At 40.4% G+C, this 18146-nt stretch overlaps 1 protein-coding gene across 3 annotated transcripts in view; it reads right to left on the reverse strand.

Annotated features, from left to right (window-relative positions):
• Window positions 1–18146, reverse strand: part of LOC110951322 (E3 ubiquitin-protein ligase Midline-1-like) — a 75429-nt gene that overhangs the window by 45200 nt on the left and 12083 nt on the right. Inside the window, exon 1 of one of the 3 annotated variants that reach the window (XM_022194305.2) lies at window positions 8700–9035. The exons of the other annotated variants lie outside the window; for them this stretch is intronic. The gene's annotated coding sequence lies outside the window, so the exon portion shown is untranslated. Of the gene's footprint in view, window positions 1–8699; window positions 9036–18146 lie in introns of those variants that run through there. 3 annotated transcript variants of the gene reach the window in all.

The raw sequence follows: 18146 nt of genomic DNA on the forward strand, positions 1-18146 counted from the left end.
GTGGTGTGTGTGTGGCGGGGTCCGTCTGGGATGCTGCCGGTGTGACCCAGATTGGGGGCAATATGAAATCAGACGTGATGTTTGAGGGGCTGGAGATTACAGAGGGCGAAAAACACGTCTGGATTTGTCAAGGACGTATTCATGAATGTTTGATCCGACCACGTGGAAACACACAATGAAGAGAAAACTGCAGCTCTGTCAAATACTGGTAGTTCCACTTTTATTTTTATTTTTTTTGGCGAAAAGCTCTTAAATCAGGGGTGTCAAACATGCGGCCCGCATGCCAAAACCGGCCCTCCAGAGGGTCCAATGCAACCCTCAAAGTGTAAAAATTACAGAGAAATTGCAGATTATATATTAGTAAAACTATAAATTTAAAATAATTTCGAGACCATGACAAGTTGTTTTGATCATAAAGTAAAATGCTAGATTGCTCATTGTTCTTTTCTCATTTTGTGTCTCATTTTGTCATATTTTGTCTTTTTTTTTACTTTTGTTGTTTGTCTCGTGTTTTTATTGTTTTGTGTTTCCTTTCTGTCTCGCTTGTTTTTTTTGTCTTATTTTTGTTATTTTTGTTCCTTTTTGTCATTTATTCTGTCGTTTGTGCCCATTTTTTGTCGTTTTGTATCATTTCTAGTGAAGTTTTTGTCTCTTTTTGTTTTGTTTCGTGTCATTTGTCTCATTTTTTGTCATTTTGTTTCTCATTTTTGTAATATTTTGTCTTGTTTTTGTTGTTTTTTGTCTTTTTTGTCTAACTTTTGTAGTTTGTCTCATGTCTTTGTTGTTTTATGTTTGTTTTTGTCTCGCTTGTGTTGTTTGTCTATTTCTTGTCGTTTTGTTTCGCACTTGTGTATTTTTTGTCTCGTTTGTGTCATTTGTGTAATTTTTTGTTTCAGGTTGTTTATGATGGTTTGCAAAAAGATAATTCCTTAAATGTGAACATTTGTGCACTAAAACAACGAAAACATTTGGAGCTGTGGTTATTTATCGGTTATTATGCTGTGATGTTACTGCTCCAGCCTACTTGAGATCAAATTGGGCTGAACTAAAATGAGTTTGACACCCTTGTCTTAAATATTTGCTCTTTTTGCTCCTTGCTCGTCTGTATTTAAAGTAGAAGTCTGCTGTCTGCGACGACGCGCACTCACTGAGCCCTCATGTTGCTGTGTTTCACTTTAAAACCCTACAAATTTACTTAATGCCTCCTTCCACGATCGCAATTATTCTATAACGCTTTAATGTTGCCTCAAAATATGTGCTTCGGATCCCCAAGTGGAGATGAAAGTGATTAAATGCTGGTTATTCCCTGAAGTACTAAATTATCATTGCAACTTTGATTGGATAATGAAATGTTTTCGACATGAAAGCAGCCCCAGAGAGCTGGCGGAGATTAGGTAAGCTTGTGTGTGTGTGCGTGAACAGAGCCCCACAAACACATTGCAGCATGCGGCATCTGCATGGCTCGTGCAGTGCAGCATGCCAGAAGATTTTTCTCATTTGATGTGAAGTATTCAGGGCAGAAAAGACGCCGCAAGAATCGCCCCCTTTTGCATGTTGTTTGCGTGGTATTAAATGTTATTTGATCAAAACAAGAGACAAAATATACCTCAGCTTCACTGTTCTTTTCATTGTGAAATTTCTTCACATTTCTGATGAAAAATAAGACTTTTTTGTGTTTCTTTCCATGTGAACTCAGTTTAACCTCCCTTAAATAATCTTCTAGGTCAAGCACCTTGTGTCATAACACCAAACATATGGACAGGTTTAAAATACGCTTACAATCACGTGGGATTTTCAGCCCTTGCATGTTTTGAGTATTCAGAAGTGTTGGAATGTCACTAAATGTGATGGCATTGAACCTTTCGAGAGACCCCTCTTTGGAGAGAGAGTGATGGATTCTCCTAAAGGCTGTGATCTGACTTTTTAACATCTGGCGATCTGCAGCAGATTAAGCAAAGCCCTCGATGCGTATCGAATGACCACGGCGTGTCTTCAGACCCGCTATCGGAGGAGGAAAAATAACACCCAGTTGTATCCGTAACCTGTGAAGGGTTGTTTATCAGGCTGCACGCTCAAGGAATCTGTGATGTCTTTTTTTTTCTTCCTCGCGGTAAAACCGCAAAAGGTCATGTGTATTCTTAAGGATTCCAAAGAAATGTTGATTTTGGCACCTTAGTTTTTGATGCTATGAGGGAAATGCCTCTCAGCTTCAATGCAATTCTTGTAGTTAGATTAGTTTTAGTTGAGTTTCAGTGAAGAAAAACTTCTCATTTTTGCCTGGAATCGTCATCTCTTGTTGTCGTGTACATTTGACCTTGCTCTGTGGTTATACAACACCCTCCTCAGTAGGTTTCCGTGATCATTTCCAGATTCAAACAGAGACCCTCAGGCTCAAGTCATGCTGCCCACCTCTACCTGTACATGACATGTTTGTCCTATGCAGGGCTGCTGCTACTGACTTTCTACACTGAGTTTACCTTTTGAAAGAAGCCATCAGTATTAGAACGTTTGTCTAAATTTCATTCTAAATGAATAAAAGAGAAAGAATGCAAACTGGAAAAAATAGTTCCCTTAACCTAATTTGTCTTGTGCATTACCTTACTGAAGCAATGGACCCAATGCCAGCTATAATTCAGACTGGATTTCTGATTCTATTAATGTTATCTTCATCGGAAAAAGCTGCTTTTCTTGCAAAAAAAAGGACATTTCTAAGTGACCCAAAACATTTGAACAGTAGAGTAACTGGATATAGGCCAGACATTACGCCTGGAGTGCAAGGTATCAGTTACATGACTACTGCAGGAGGATGTCAATATGACTGTCAACAGATCGTTTCACTTTCGATTTTACCACTAGCATGACGCAGGAAAAATAGGCTGAAGGGTGCCAGCTGCATCTCCAGATCAGTTTCCCAAACACCCCAATATTGTCAGTGCCAGAGACTTGAGACCCCCACTATCCCCACTAATGGTTAATTTAAACTCATATCTCTTATAACAGTTATAGCTAAAACATGCTGTTCCTAATCATTTGAAACTCGAAATCTTCCTTCCACCTCTACTTGGTACAACTAAACTGCATTGCCATGAAATTCAGCGAACTTATTTTTTGCTTGATTACATTACTTTGTGGCATATCGCAAATAAATCAACATATCTTTGATTGCTTTGCTGTTGCTCCTTGTCAGCCAACCAATCATGTATTAGGCAGGGCTGGACTCATCAACACAGGAACCAAAACAAATGGAGGAGAAACTTCAAAGGTGTTGGATTTTAACTCATATCGAAATAACTTTCTTAGCCTTACCACATAGTTTTGGTGTCAAAACCAAACCAAACAGTGAGTGCAAATGAAACTCAAGTCAAGAAATAATGGTCCCACATCAGACCAATAACCCAATTTTTTCGGTGAAAGTCCTCTTATACTTTCATTCATCCTCCTTAGATGTACTTTCTAGTTCTTGCAAAGTGAAAACCTCTCCAAGACATCACTGGTGAGAGAATACCTTTGATTTGTTTCGAATTTCACTTTAGGTGTATTGAAATGTCATTTTTGGGAGATAGGGCTGCAGACGTGTTGCATGCAGGCTGTGTGGCGGCTCTCGCTTGGCAACATGGGAGCTGAAATGAAAAGCAACATGTTCTGCAATCCTCACGCTCAGTCTCACCTAGAATAACCGCAGCCACCTGTTCTCATTAGTGGCAGACATCCACATAATTTGTTTACATGCTGGCTTACTTTGATAGATGTCACTGTGCTGTCAGCTTTTTTTCATAGTTTGTACTCGTTTGCTGCATTCAGCCTGATTCCGAGTGGATTGTATACATCAGGGAACATTCCTGACACACATAGCGTTATGGATGTATTATGGTAAGTCAAGAGGCGAAATCAGTGGAAGGTAATATTTCAGGCTAGATACCGGATGCTGCTGCTTTATGAATCAGTAAAAGGCTACAATGGTGACACATGCGACTTGGCAATAGATCACATTTTAAATGGAAAATATCAAATAGTGTCTGTGTCCAACAGATCACTTTCAACTAAATTACCCATTGCAGAAGCATCTCTCAAGGAAGTGTGTTAATTCCAAATCACCATCTGCTCTGACTTTGTTTGTTTTGGGGTTTTTTTGTCATTTCATGTCTCATTTTTGTCATTTTGTGTCTCAGTTTTTAATATTTGCCACTACCGCCAAGATCTGCACCCGTGGTGGCTCCACCCGGGCTCGCACTTCCATGCGCACTGTGGCGGCCCTCCTACTTGTTGTAGCGTAACCCTCACGGCTAAAGCTGGATTTTTCAATTTCAATTTTACTCAATTGTATACATAATATTTTTGAAGAATCTTTCTGTAAAAATGCCATGTGGTGTTTGGTTATAGGCAGCCATGTTGATTTTAGGCCTGAAAACAGTAAAAATGTCAACTATGATACAAAAAGTCCCCCAATTATATATTGACCTATTCTCTGTATGCATGCAGTCAGAATAAGGTAATGTATAAAACGCAATATCTAGCTGTTGTACCTGGTTGTTCCACCAGGTGGAGCCTCAAACTTTTTAATACTGTAATGACCAGAAGAGATGGTCACTCGGACTATGGGCAGTTTCGTGTTGTTGTAGAGACTTAACGAGCAATGGGCCACCATGACAAAGACTTCTGTGGCACTTAACGACCTCTGGCCAGAGTTTACATGTTTAAGACAACCCAGGATCAGCTATGACATGTGTTAGAGCCACTTTAACGGCCCGTATCATGTGTCTGTTGATTCAAATTTCAGCAATTTCATCACAGGAAAATCTCTACCGTGCTAAATTTGGTCTAATGATTAACCCATCATTGATAAATAATGCTGCAGATTATTAATTTACAAAGCTGTGTCCCTAGCACCAAGCCACAAATTGTGCTCACCTTTCATGACACTGCTGTAACAGCATGGGTCAACAGAAGATTGAGTTATAAAATGCCACGATAGACAACGTCCTCGATCTCTAACATCAGATCCAGACATCCCTAGTAATATCTTATTATGGTTTCAAAATGACACATCACTTTCTATTTAGTTTCAGTCTCGTCTTCAATATGGTTTTCTTTACACTGAGTGGAGTAGTTTTTGTTCATTGTGGAAGGTTTTATCTGCAATATAGGATTGCTGTATTGTGGTATGATTCTGCCCTCAAAAAAATACTTTTTAAATATTTGTACAGCGGATTACACAAGACGCCTGCCTACCAGCAGAAAAAAATCATTTTTTTTTGTGCCTAAAATGACTGTAGAAAAAGTGGAGCAAGCTCTGATATATTTATAGATCAAAATGTTAAAAACTTTTGGGTAATACCACACCACCACACACACAGTGGAGAGGCCCCTGACGACAGTAAAGAGAAAAAAAAAGTTAGAGGAACCACTTATCCTCTCCACAGGACTACACAAACTGCCAAGTTTCACTGAACCGATTGTGCTCATTGTCACAGTTTCTGAAGTCTCTATGGCAACGTTGCACTCTCATCTTATTCGGTTGGTGATTAAAGAATGCACTGGGGTGGATAAAATGAACTGATCTGGAGTGGGAAATAGAGTGAGAATGAGAGGAGAAAAAAACATATTCCAGTACGTCTTTGTCCCTTTTCAAGGATGTTTAGATAGCAATTAGCAGTTTGCCCCTCGAGCTTCTGAAGTGGGCGACTGCTGACGCTTTGAAGATCAAATTAACCAATTAGGGAGTGATAAGAGTCTCACCAGTTGTACCTCCCCATTTTATCATGTAAGCTACACGCTGGTGAGATAACCAAATATTTCAGGGGCGACTTTGGTGGCTAATGCTATCAGCAACAAGCAAGAAAGTTTTCCTGAAAGCATCTGATTAAAGCCAGAAGCTTTAAAAAAGATCAAGAACAAACCTTACCATTCAAATTTTAAAAATGCCACAAAGGAAAACAGATTCCTCCTCGCTATATTTATCTACGTCGTTCCCACGGTCGGTCTTCAGGTGAGAGGGAAAAGAAACTGAAAGATCTGACAGCTGAGATGCTTTTCTCAAGCCTGCCCATGCTGACAATGTCTCAGTGAAGCATGTCAGGGGAAACAGGAAAAGAAACAGCAACAATACTATTGTTGCTATATTGGTCGACGTCGTGACAACTGCAAACCAAACATGAAACAAAGTCTTTTTGTTGTCTCCGTTTGTCAAAGCAAACGTGGGTGGTGGAAAAGTTATACACACTGTAAGAATATAAGTTCAACTTTTCATGGATAAATGTAGCAGTTTAGTAGGACTTTATAGAAGTTTTCAACAGTTACTGTAGATAAAAGTGTCTGTTTCTTGCTCCTGTCATATTTTGGAAATGGCACAACTATGGCTAAAAGTGAAGAGATGCGCAGAAAAGTCAGAAAATGTAAATAAAATGTCCAAGAGCATTCAAAGTTTGCATGGCTGTTCCCAAAAATGAGGGAAAAAAAATAAGTGTATGGGCTCAAAATGCTTTCGATATGTTACCAATTAAACTTGTATTTGTTTCCATACTTTACTCCAGTGCCAGCACAGCCTGCAGTTCAACCTAGTTCACCTGAAAAGTCCCTGAATTTTTGTCAGGTGACTCTTTTCTGTGTGTTTTACAGAGTTTGATCAATGCAGTCAGTTTATGTTTTGTAAAATAAAGTGATTTTGATTAAATATCATGTTTTTAAGATGAGATTTTTCAGCACAGGAAAGATGAGAAGTCAAAAATCTGAGCATTCTGTCTGCTGTTACAGTTTCTTGCTCAATTGAAAGGTTTATTTTGTTAAAAGATAACAGGTTATGGAGTTCAAAATATGTATTTTTTTTTTAATCTAAAGAAGCTCTAACAAAACTTTAGTTGTATTATCCAATGGTGCAGCATATTAAAGATGTTCAAGGACCATCCAAAAGCTAAAAATGTGAGCTTTCTTCATATTTTTACAGTTTCTTTCTCAAATAAATGGTGGCATTTTGGTAATTTTTTAAAGATAAAATGCTTTTCAAGCTTTCCAACAGGTTATGGAGTTCAGATGATTAAAAGCTTTCTAACTAAATAAATATTTTTTAAAGCGAAAACTGGATGAAAGGTACCACAAAACTTTAGCTGCATTAAATAATGGTACAACACATTAAAGATGAGTAGTTCAAGGACCATCAGAAAGCTGAAAATTTGAGCGTTCTTGTTATTTTTGCAGTTTCTTATGCTAATAAATGGTGACATTTTGCTGATTTTTTTAAAAAAGATAACTAGCTTTTCAAGCATGCCAACAAATTACGGAGTTCAGACCATTAAAATTTCTCTAACAAAGTATATATTTTTTAAAACCAAAATCCGAAGAAGCTACCATAAAACTTTAGTTATATTATCCAATGGTACAGCACATTACAGATCTGTAGTTCAAGGACCATCAGAAAGCTGAATATCGGAGCATTCCTTCTGTTTTTATGGTTTCTTACTCTAAACAAATGACCAAAATCTCACCATTTATTGAAGATGGCATGCTTTTCAAGCCTGTCAGTAGGTTATGAAGTTAAGACGATTCAAAACTGCTTAACAAATTCTGTATTTTTAAGATCAAAATGTAAAGAAGCTGCCACAAAACTTGCACACAAAGTCTTGCTTCAGTCAATATATCAAACTGCGATCACTGCACGACTGCCTCTAGTCTTCACTGTTGCACAGACGAAACCCTGAACCTTGATTTTTTCCTTGATCCCTGTGACCCCGAGCAGGTGAGCAGGATCAGCGGCGGCATCGCGCCAGCTGTCACACGCTTCGGCGGCACGCATGCACACTCACACACGCATGCACTGATACGCACTAAACACGCCTCAGCACACCGGAGATGCGGTGAAATTGAATACCCTGACCTCTGGGAAGGCTCGTAAAAACGCGATGAGTTGTAGAGAGCATACGGTGGCACGACCCGCATGAGGATTTATGATCAGAAAGGTGCGTTTCTAATATATTCACAGTGGAAAGTGGCACCCAAATTAACATACACTCTCCGCTTTAGCGCTTAAATGAAAAAAGATCAAACATTGGGGACCTTTAAAGCTCCTTTTACACACATTCTTCCCATCCAGCACTCAAGTACACACACATTTTAAGCATCCCTTGAGGCACTGTCTCCTGTCTTTGTGTGTGTGGGGCTTCAAGCTAGCACCAAAACACACAGTGGCTCTTTGAAAGTGGGTCACAAAAGACAAGCGATGCTACTCCACCCACGCAGTCAAAGTGCTTTTTATGTGTGGTCAGTATCTAAAGTCAATACCTATGAAGCATTACACACAAAAACTCTAATTTGGAGTATGTGGACGACATATTTTAGTAAGAATTTTGGTCTTTAATAGTAAGAATGACACCTTTAAATCAGTCTTATATGATAAAAGCAACTGAAGTTTCTTCTAAACTATGATACAGATGGTTCCACAACCCTCACTGGCTGCGTCCTAAAGCCACCGCTCTATCATTATCATTCCAGTAATGCTGGCTCTGAATGCTTCCACTTCTCATTTCCACCGAGGGTACACTTTAGAGCTGGAGACTGAGGGTGAAAGCATTACGGGAATCCCCCTGGGGACTTGCAGACTTAAGTAAACTCAAGAAGAACACAAACTCCCAGTGAGACTTCCTCTTCCTCACCCTTTAGCACACAAAACAAGCTTTCCTTCTACCTCCTCCTCTTCTTCTCCTTCTTACCTTCCACATGATTAAATTCCCATCATCCACAAACAAAAGTGAAAAAAAAGAAGAGAGAGAGAGAGGTGGAGAGAGGAGAATGGCAGCTATCTTTGGCTCTTCTCCTCTGTGGGATGCAGAAGCAAAAAGCAGCGGCGAACTTCAGCGAGGATGTGGATACGTCTCCGTGGCTGTGTCATCACCTCTCATGGCATGCTTCCTCCCCTGCCTGTGTAAAGCCTTTCCATCCTGACCCGGCAGAGAGAGAGCGAGAGAGAGAGGAAGAGAGAGAGACAAACTAGTGCGCCGCCCACCTCTCTGTTTTCCCCTCCTCCTCTGTCCAGTCCTCTCCTTACTGTTTCCCTGTATTCAAATCTGCCAGTGAGCTGTCCTGCCTCTAAGTAGGCCAATCACTGAACCACTAGGGGGTGGAGTCTGAGTGTGTGTGTGTGTGTGTGTGTGTGTGTGTGTGTGTGTGTGTGTGTGTGTGTGTGTGTGTGTGTGTGTGTGTGTGTGTGTGTGTGTGTGTGTGTGTGCAGCTAAGATATGTTATACAGATTGTGCCAGTGTGTAGAGTGCATGTGTGCTGATCCTTTACTAATATGCTCGTTTGCATGCATGCAGAAGTGTGGGCGAAAACATGTAAGCAGTCAAGCTGGATTTGATGTCATTCTGGAAAAAGTTGGACACTGGGTCACTATATAATTGAGGGACTTTTGAAGTCCATGAGCGATGCATACATTTTTATTTAAAGTCAAAAAACTAATGTTTTTTATGATCATCCATCCATCCATTCTCTATACACCGCTTTATCCTCACTAGGGTCGCGGGGGGTGCTGGAGCCTATCCCAGCTAACTCGGGCGAAGACAGGGGACACCCTGGACAGGTCGCCAGTCTGTCGCAGGGCTACATATACAGACACACAATCACACTCACATTCACACCTACAGGCAATTTAGAGTGATCAATTAACCTCAGCATATTTTTTGGACTGTGGGAGGAAGCCGGAGTGCCCGGAGAAAACCCACGCATGCACAGGGAGAAAATGTAAACTCCATGCAGAAAGATCCCAGGCCCGAACCGGGATCTTCTTGCTGCAAGGCGAAAGTGCTAACCACTACACCGTTGTGCAGCCCATTATGATCATGTCTTTACAAATTCCATAATTATTTATTCTGGAAACAATCACTTATTAATAAAAAAGTGACCAGATATCACTAAAATGTCAACTAAATAGCCATTTGAATTTAATAACAACCACTTTCTAATAATCACATAACCTTCTCCACATTTTATGTATCAGTTTTGTCGTTTTATGCCTCGATTTTATCATTTCCAGTCTCATTTTGGTCATTTTGTGTCTCAGTTTGGACGTTTCCTGTCTTGTTTTTGTCGTTTTGTGTCTCAGTTTGGACGTTTCCTGTCTTGTTTTTGTCATTTGTGTCTCGGTTTTGTCATATTCTGTTTTGCTTTTGTCATTTTGTGTCTCAGTTTGGTCGTTTCCTGTCTCGTTTTTGTCGTTTTGTGTATCGGTTTTGTCATATTCTGTTTTGCTTTTGTCATTTTGTGTCTTGATTTTGTCATTTTGTGTCTCGTTTTTGCTGTTTGTGTCCCGTTTTTGTCGTTTTGTGTCTCAGTTTCTAATAAAAAATGACTGGATATCATAACTTAATAGCTAAATAAACAACCGTCCGAATTTAATAACAACCACCTTCTAATTAGTGAAACTATAGTAAAATGAGCTTATTCAGAATTAGTTTTGGCCATGTTGTTTTTAGGCCTGAAAACAGCAAAAATGTCAACTATGATACCTGTCAACTATGTTACAAAAACTCCCCCAATTCTACATTGACCCCACTATGCTCCTGTGTGACTGACTAATGGAAGAATGCGTTTCCTGTTTCAGAGCAGTCTCTTAAACCAGCAGTGGTGGATTTGCGAGAGGCAGAGTTCACATTTGTTTAACTTTGCTAAGTCGGCCAGTAGAAACGGTGATGCGCTATCTTTGGAAATGGGAGAAACAGTGTTGTCAAATATGTCAGCGTTACAATACCATAGATCATACACACAGTTAACTTTCTTTAAAACTTATATTTTCTCATTTTCTCCATACTGTTCTCTTTTCTGTTCTCTTTTGTGTAAGCACAGCCTGAGGTTCGAGCAAAAAGTCCCTGAATTTTTGCCATGTTGATCACATCTGAGTCACTAATAGCTTCATGGTTGTGCTGAGGAGTACAGGATCTGCTTTGTCTGGTTTTTGTTGTTGTTTGGTCAATTTCAATGTGATTTTGATTAGAGTTTTTGATTGTGAGCTTGTATTTGATTAGTTTCCTGTTTGGTGACTCGATTCACTCAAGAACCTTTGAAAAGTTGAAAACGCAACTCTTGTCTTTCTGGGTTCTGACTCTTTAAAAAGTTTGTCAATTTGGCGATATATTGACTTTCTTTAAAGATTGGTGGTTCAAACTTTCCTGCAGGTTTTGGAATTCTGAAGAATAAAACAGGATCATAAGGAGGCTGAAAGAGTTCAGGATGTGTAGGCTAAGGTGGCAAAGCTTAATGTCCTTTTCTACCTAGTATCATATCACTTTATTTTGTGACTAAAGTCTTCTTTTCACCTGCTGTGTGGTTCAGTTTAGGCACCAAACTACGGTGGTTGGTGGCGAAATACACTCTTTTACAGTGTTAACCACATGATTCAAGGCAAACTTCTGTTTTCCTTACAAGTAGTACCGTTTCCAAGGTTGACATGTTATATACAGTAGGTCCTGTATGTTAAAAAAATGGCACTAAAGAACTTCCAGTGCTTTCAAATGTGATGATAAAGAAGGCTTATATGATAGGTTGGAAGTCAGTCCGGGCTCAGTAACATCTTACTGGATGGCAAACCTCCATCAGACTACTAGACAGACAGCATTATGATGTAATCACTCAGCATTGTTGAACTTGTAATCCCTTGTACTGCTTGTTCCTGATAATAATATCATCACAAGTCTGTATAATGTTGGTCATTCTTCTTTCTGTTTATTCATTTCTGTCATCAGAGCCATATTGGTGGCATCTGATCATCTTATTTCAAGTTTCATAAACACAAGTTGCAACTTTAAAACAATATAAAAGTCCAAACATAATCACAACTGTGTTATCTTTGAGAAAAATGCTGTTTTTGACTCAACAGGGCATGATTTTAACAACAATAAAACAGTACAATGCTGAAATCATGAAGTAAAACCCGACAGGGATATAACTAGATAAAGGAATTTTAAAACTAAAGCTATAATATGACCCCAAACTAAAAGACAGATTACAAAGATAGACCTTTCCCTTTAAAAATATCCAGAGAACGTTCCATTCAGAGCATAAAATCAGAAGGCAGATTCATGGGCACTTTTATGGGACACATAAGGGACATTTAAAGGAAAATCAATAGAGAACCTTAGTGATCCTGCTTTTCATCAATTAATTCTATCCAATCATTTCTACTTTGTCATTGATATGACTTGGCAGGCTTAACATGGAGCACCTTCGAAGACACGGCAGGACTCTGCCTGTATTTGCTGCTGGAAAGCTTTTCATTTGAAGTATCTGGTCATTTTTGGAGTTACCGCAACTACAAGTTTCTGACGTTAATAAATCAAGCTCACATGGCACCTAATAGCACGGAGGGGCTTTCAAACCAAACCAAGCAGCTACAGTTTATTATTCCATGTAATCGAACCCCAAAATTAATTATTGTGGTGTTACATTATGAAAACACGGTATTATAATCCTCACACAGCCAAGTCTGTAATTATACAGTCATGGTGATGAAGTGAAAGGTCTGCATGGTTTGTTAAAGAATGTCTGGAATCTCTACTTTCTTTTCAAACAGCATGGATGCACCAGTTTAAAACAGTAAAGTACAATAAATTATGATTAATTAGCAGGGGGGACAGGTTTCAAACAGCCGAAGTCAAAACAAAGATGCATACTTCACCTGAAGGAGTTATGAATAAACTCGATATTAACTTTCATCCGTCTCCACTTCCCTGACACATCCTCAGCAGAAACTCGCCCTCTGTAATTTTTTTTAATGTCTCCCTCATGTCTCCCCTCCACCTTGAAACCTCAGCTGTTTTGGCGTGCTGCTCATAAAAACAACCTCCCCCTCCTTTTTTATTTATTTTTTTTTATGCGGCCCACAAGGGAAGCGGCTTAAATTAATCTCCAAGATGCAACCCGGTCCCACACAAAGCACGCTGCCCTGGCGTAACTGCAATCTTTGATCAAAAGTCTTCAGCGTTCTTCAGCTGTCAGGATGGAAACTGTACCTGATACACTGCGGACGCTTCTCTTGGCACAACAGAAAAGCAGAATACATAAATGTGCAGCCATTATTCAGAATTCCACTGGATGTGATATGAAAGCTTGAAAGCCCGGCTGCTCATTGGTAGCCGGATTTTAAATAATCCCTAACATTTTGCCCTGGGGTGGTAGCTCCTGTAGCTCATGATTCATACTTCACAAAGGGTTATGGGTTTAATTCTATCCCAGACTGCTGAATCGTGAAGCTAGAAATGGCATTGTGGCCTGAAATTATGTTGAATGCATTGGAAAAAAGTTGTTTGTTTGGGCGTGATAAATTCCAGAAAGCATGTCCGTGAATGCTCCGTTTGAAATGTCAAGCCCTGACACAGATTTCAATTAGATAAAGAGTTTCCTTTAAGGTCAGTTCAAATGTATTTTCACCCCTTCGGCTCAGGCTTGTGAGTTTACCCAAGAGTTTGGGATATGAAAACTTCCCCAGAAGTTTAAAGAATTCACAAAGTCCAGTGGTTATAATATGACTGGGGCTGGGGTGTATGTGTGGGTGTGCTGTGGTGGGGATACTGGCTGTGTGTTTCTGGCGGCTGGAGTGGGATTAGTCGAGGTGAGGCTGCTGCTAAAGAATGCTCTTCTGGAAAAGGACACGGAAAGAGTTTCCATTTCGGGTCAGTTCTCGGCAAGAACAGGGACCAGTCACTCTCCAAACACTCTCTGCGAGTCCACCAGGACATGAAGTGCTCACTCACAATGGGAGGATTTAACATGAAGACACACACAGGGAGCAATATGAGCTGTAAAAGAGAAGATATAGACTTCAGGTCAATGCACTAAGAGTAAAATGAGCTCAGGAGTGAAATCTGAAATCTCACTGAATGGTAATATAGACTCAGGGTGCCAGTCTCTTTCTTTCAAAGTCTTCCATCAGGTCATAATGATGAAAAGCTGAAAGAATGAATATTTTCTTCACTTATGAGTTTATAGAGACGTGCAAGGTTAGTCTAAGTAGCAGTGGATTGAGTCATTTACTCTTTTTCTGAGTTTCAAACTAAACCATAAATGCTTGAAATGAATAGTTTGCCTGACCACTTTCTTACTTTCTCATGACTTCCATACTATCACAACAGGGGGTCCTAAGTTTACGACGACCTTGACTTGTGGCATTTCGTCGTTACATTGGAACTGGTTATGTGGAACTAGTTGGCGAGCACAGGGTAAGAATACGTCATCATGCAGTGTTATAAGACGCCTTTGTTTACATCCGCCGGTTGTACGTCACCTTTGAATTGTGCAACATTTGCTAACTTTTTGCCCTTCATTATGGCTTCCAAGTGTAAGTCAGACTCTTCTGGTGGCAGCGCGTCGACGACAAGGAAAGCCATCTCCATGGAAGGGAAATTAGATATAACAAACTCTCCTGGGTAAAAATTCTGTTATTTAACCGGTGCTCCCACCACGGTAGCATCCTCCCATTGTTGTCATTCTTTATACCATGCTATTTTCTAGCACTCCCCGATATCTATTCTGCTTCTATTTGTCATGAATTCGTTGCTGCCGGTGCCTGACTTATTCTGCCATTTGGATATGAGAACATCTTCCAGATATACTGCAGTAATATCTCAATCGAAATTTGAAAACATTCCAACACCACAGTAAACTTTAATGCCTTGGGTTGTTTGTGTTTGCCTCCATTTGTGCTTTATGTGTTTGTTTAGAGCACATTTTTATGATGGATGCTGCATATGTCATAAAAAAAAACAAAAGAGCTATGTAACAGAAAGTCTTGCTTTGTGGAGGACATGCACAAATAACTTTATTTCATTGATTGTACAGTGTAGATGGAAATACTGTACAGTCATTCACTGATCTTGTGTGATCTTTTTTCCTTGGAGGTTATCCAACAGCACTCTTCAGAATTAAGTCACACAAACACTCTCCATTCATTCATGTCTCTCAGCAGACACATTAGCTGAAGCTTTGTCGCTAAGCCGAGTGGCTGTTTTTCACCTTGAACTATATGTTCCCATCTTGCCCCTGGTGATATTCTGATTGTGCTTCAAATGACATTGTGCAAAAAGAGATGGAGGGCATTGAGTTTCACTGTCATAATGACTTCATTTGCGAGACATAATGGACATATACATCAGATTTCTGCAACATTTCTACCAAGGAATTTGATTATATCAAGACATGACAAAGAAAACACTGACTTTGTGGACACTTGAAAGTTTTAAATAATGCATTGTGATAAGAATAATTTGTCACATTTAGCTTTAGATTTTCTTGTACTGTGCATATAGAAAGCGACATATTCATAAGTTGGAGAGATGTTAGAAGTTTTGCTCTTTTGTCTTATTCAAGGCTGTGGTTTTGTACTCGAAGCTTGTTTTTTTTTCTGTCAGTTGCAAGAAAAGATGAGATTAAAGAGGCTGCGACAGTCAACGCTCTGCAGTGCTAAAACAAAATCAACCTCTCCGGGCTTTGTATTGTTTGCTTTGCATTAGCTCGCTGCAATTTCCCTAAAATATAGCAAAAAAAGTGTCGATCACACTCTTCTCCTTTCTTTTTGTACCTTCACATCACGGTTTTCTCAATTTAGTGGAGCTGGCCTGTACTCGGAGTTTAAAGAGGCCTTATTTTTAACAACCAGGAATGAGCGGAATGCGGAGTCCCTCTTCCCACATGGGGTGAAACCATTACAGGGGATAAAGGAGGACAGGGTTATGACCAAGACCTTTGCAGAGGTCACTGGCGCTGTGGGTAGCCTGGGATTTGTAGGATTTACATCACACATATGTGCGGACAGACACGAGTAGTTAATGCAGTAAGTGGCTGTGAATCAACATCCCATGTGGAGTAAATGCACATGGACACATACTATAGGTTGTCCTGTCATGCAAGAACCCACACATACACATATTATCCTCCAGAGGCATCTTTACTACTTCAACATAGAGCGTCTTAAAACCTCCTCTCCGTCTCTGATCACTACCTCCAACAGTACATAGTCATTCATATTGCATGACTCAGTCTTGGAGACATTCTGAAGAGCAGTTCTTCCATACATTTGCTTCTGAGCCCAAGAGATCATGTGTTTGTGTCCTTTTTTTTGAGAAAAGAATCTAGGTAGTTCCATGGAAAATGCCAAACACATTTTCCCCTCATGGCAACCTTTGGCCTTTTAAAGCTCCAGTTCACATGCGGTCAGCAGAGAACTGGTTTTAATCAGCGAGGGGAAGTCAGTACAGCTGGTACCAGCCGAGCGGAGACACTGTCTGCTTTGAAGCACAGTTTGGGATTAGCAGGGATGGAAAGTAGGGAAGAAGTTGTTGCGTTTTGGAGCGTTTTTTTGCTTTGTTAAGGAGATACTCTTGTAGAGCCTCTGAGCCATCTGTCACTGTCAAGTGACCTCAGAGAATAAACTGATCTAATCAGAGAAACTAATGCACAGAAAGCCCTGAAAACAGATTTTAGGAGAGGAGCAGAGGGGGAGAAGGAGCAAGACAGACAGATTAAAAGATATTGTGGGAGTGCAGGAGACAAAGAAGTCGAGGTGATAAACGGTAAATGTGGTTGCAGTATTTTCTCTGAAATAGATATTTTTGGAATGCAAAGAATCAAATAAACCAAAAAGGGAAAAGATAACAGTCTGGATTGTTGTAGAAACCACTAAGGGTAACTTTTCTCTCTTGAACTGACCCTTTCGAACTAAGAATAGTTTCCAAGAACAAAAAAGAACACTAATTATCACTGACAATCACTCATTCGTTTTGTGAATGAGCAGAGTTGAAGCATAGAATCTGAGGTGTGTGTTCACAGTCATGCCAGTCTGTGTATTTGAACTGACAAGGCTCATGTGGCGAGAACAAAACAAACAGGGCACTAAACATTGCTTCAAACGTCACTGTGAGTCACCGAATCGCACTGAGGTCAGACAATCAATGGCAATATTTTGATCCGCTTCTATTTGTGTGTCCCTAACAAGAAGCGTGAGGCAACTGAGGTCAAAGTGAGTAATAATAAACTCTGAATCAACAGTGGTTGTGAACATCTTTGCCCTGCCGGCTCCCTTCAACCGTGACATCAAAGCAGATGTGATTAAAAGCAGCATCCAGAGCGATGAGGAAGAATTCCCGAGTAGATTTAAGGGTTTGGATAAGCTGCAAGAGAAGCTATGTTTTGTACACAAACATCTAGATCCATTGCCTGAATTCGCCAGCAGCAACAGCTCAAGGTCACTCTCTGTCACACCAAAGAAATTTACCGCAACGTCACCCCAGCTAATGCAAAAATGCCCCAAAACACCAGACATAAATGCCTAGTAGGGCATGCACGGCTTCGCACAAGACAACAAATACTGATAAGCATATAAACACACGAATGCACACATGCGTACGGACGAGTGTGTGCATATAAACACACAAATGCACACACGCGTACGTACGGGTGTCAGGCGGCATCATCATTAGCTGTCAGCAGGCCACAACGTGTCCTCAAACTGTCACGGAAGGAGTCTTGTCCCCTCTGCTCGCCCTCAACACGACGCAACACCAGCTGGCACACTCATGGCAGCATCACCTAATCCTCCCAAATAAACACACTCGGAGTCATAAAGTCATTCAGAAGACGTGCCTGCTATTACTGGTCAGGCCTTCCCCTTTAGGAGGGGAAACGTGGGTGGGATGTCGGTGCACTGGGCCCCTGTTGTGGGGAAGTGAGCCACTCTCACTGTTGTATTATTGTGAGAGGCTCCATCTGTTGGCATGCTGCTGAGGTGATTAAGTTACTGCAATAAGCCATAAGTGTCTAGATAGTCCAAATTTCAGTATATCTAGATATGACGAGATGAACTGGGCCTCACAGCTGGCGACAGCAGCAGTAAAGCCAAGCAGTTTTCAGTTTGAACTGAAAATTACAGAAACACTCTTTGCCTTTCCAACAAGTCCTCATATTCATACGACCGCATCAGTCGTTTGCACCGTGCACCGGAATACGACCTATGCAGTCGTATGAACGTTTGCGCCCCTACGGGGAAAAGGAACGCATTACGGGATTTAATTCGAGAAACGGCTTTTCCGTCGCAAAACGGCTTTTTTCTCACTTTCCCAACACGTTTTTAGGGTTATGGTTAGGGTTAGGGATAGGGACAGGGATAGTGTTAGATA

The sequence above is a fragment of the Acanthochromis polyacanthus genome, chromosome 22 (assembly GCF_021347895.1).
Source record: "Acanthochromis polyacanthus isolate Apoly-LR-REF ecotype Palm Island chromosome 22, KAUST_Apoly_ChrSc, whole genome shotgun sequence".
Classification (NCBI taxonomy): Eukaryota; Metazoa; Chordata; class Actinopteri; family Pomacentridae; genus Acanthochromis; species Acanthochromis polyacanthus.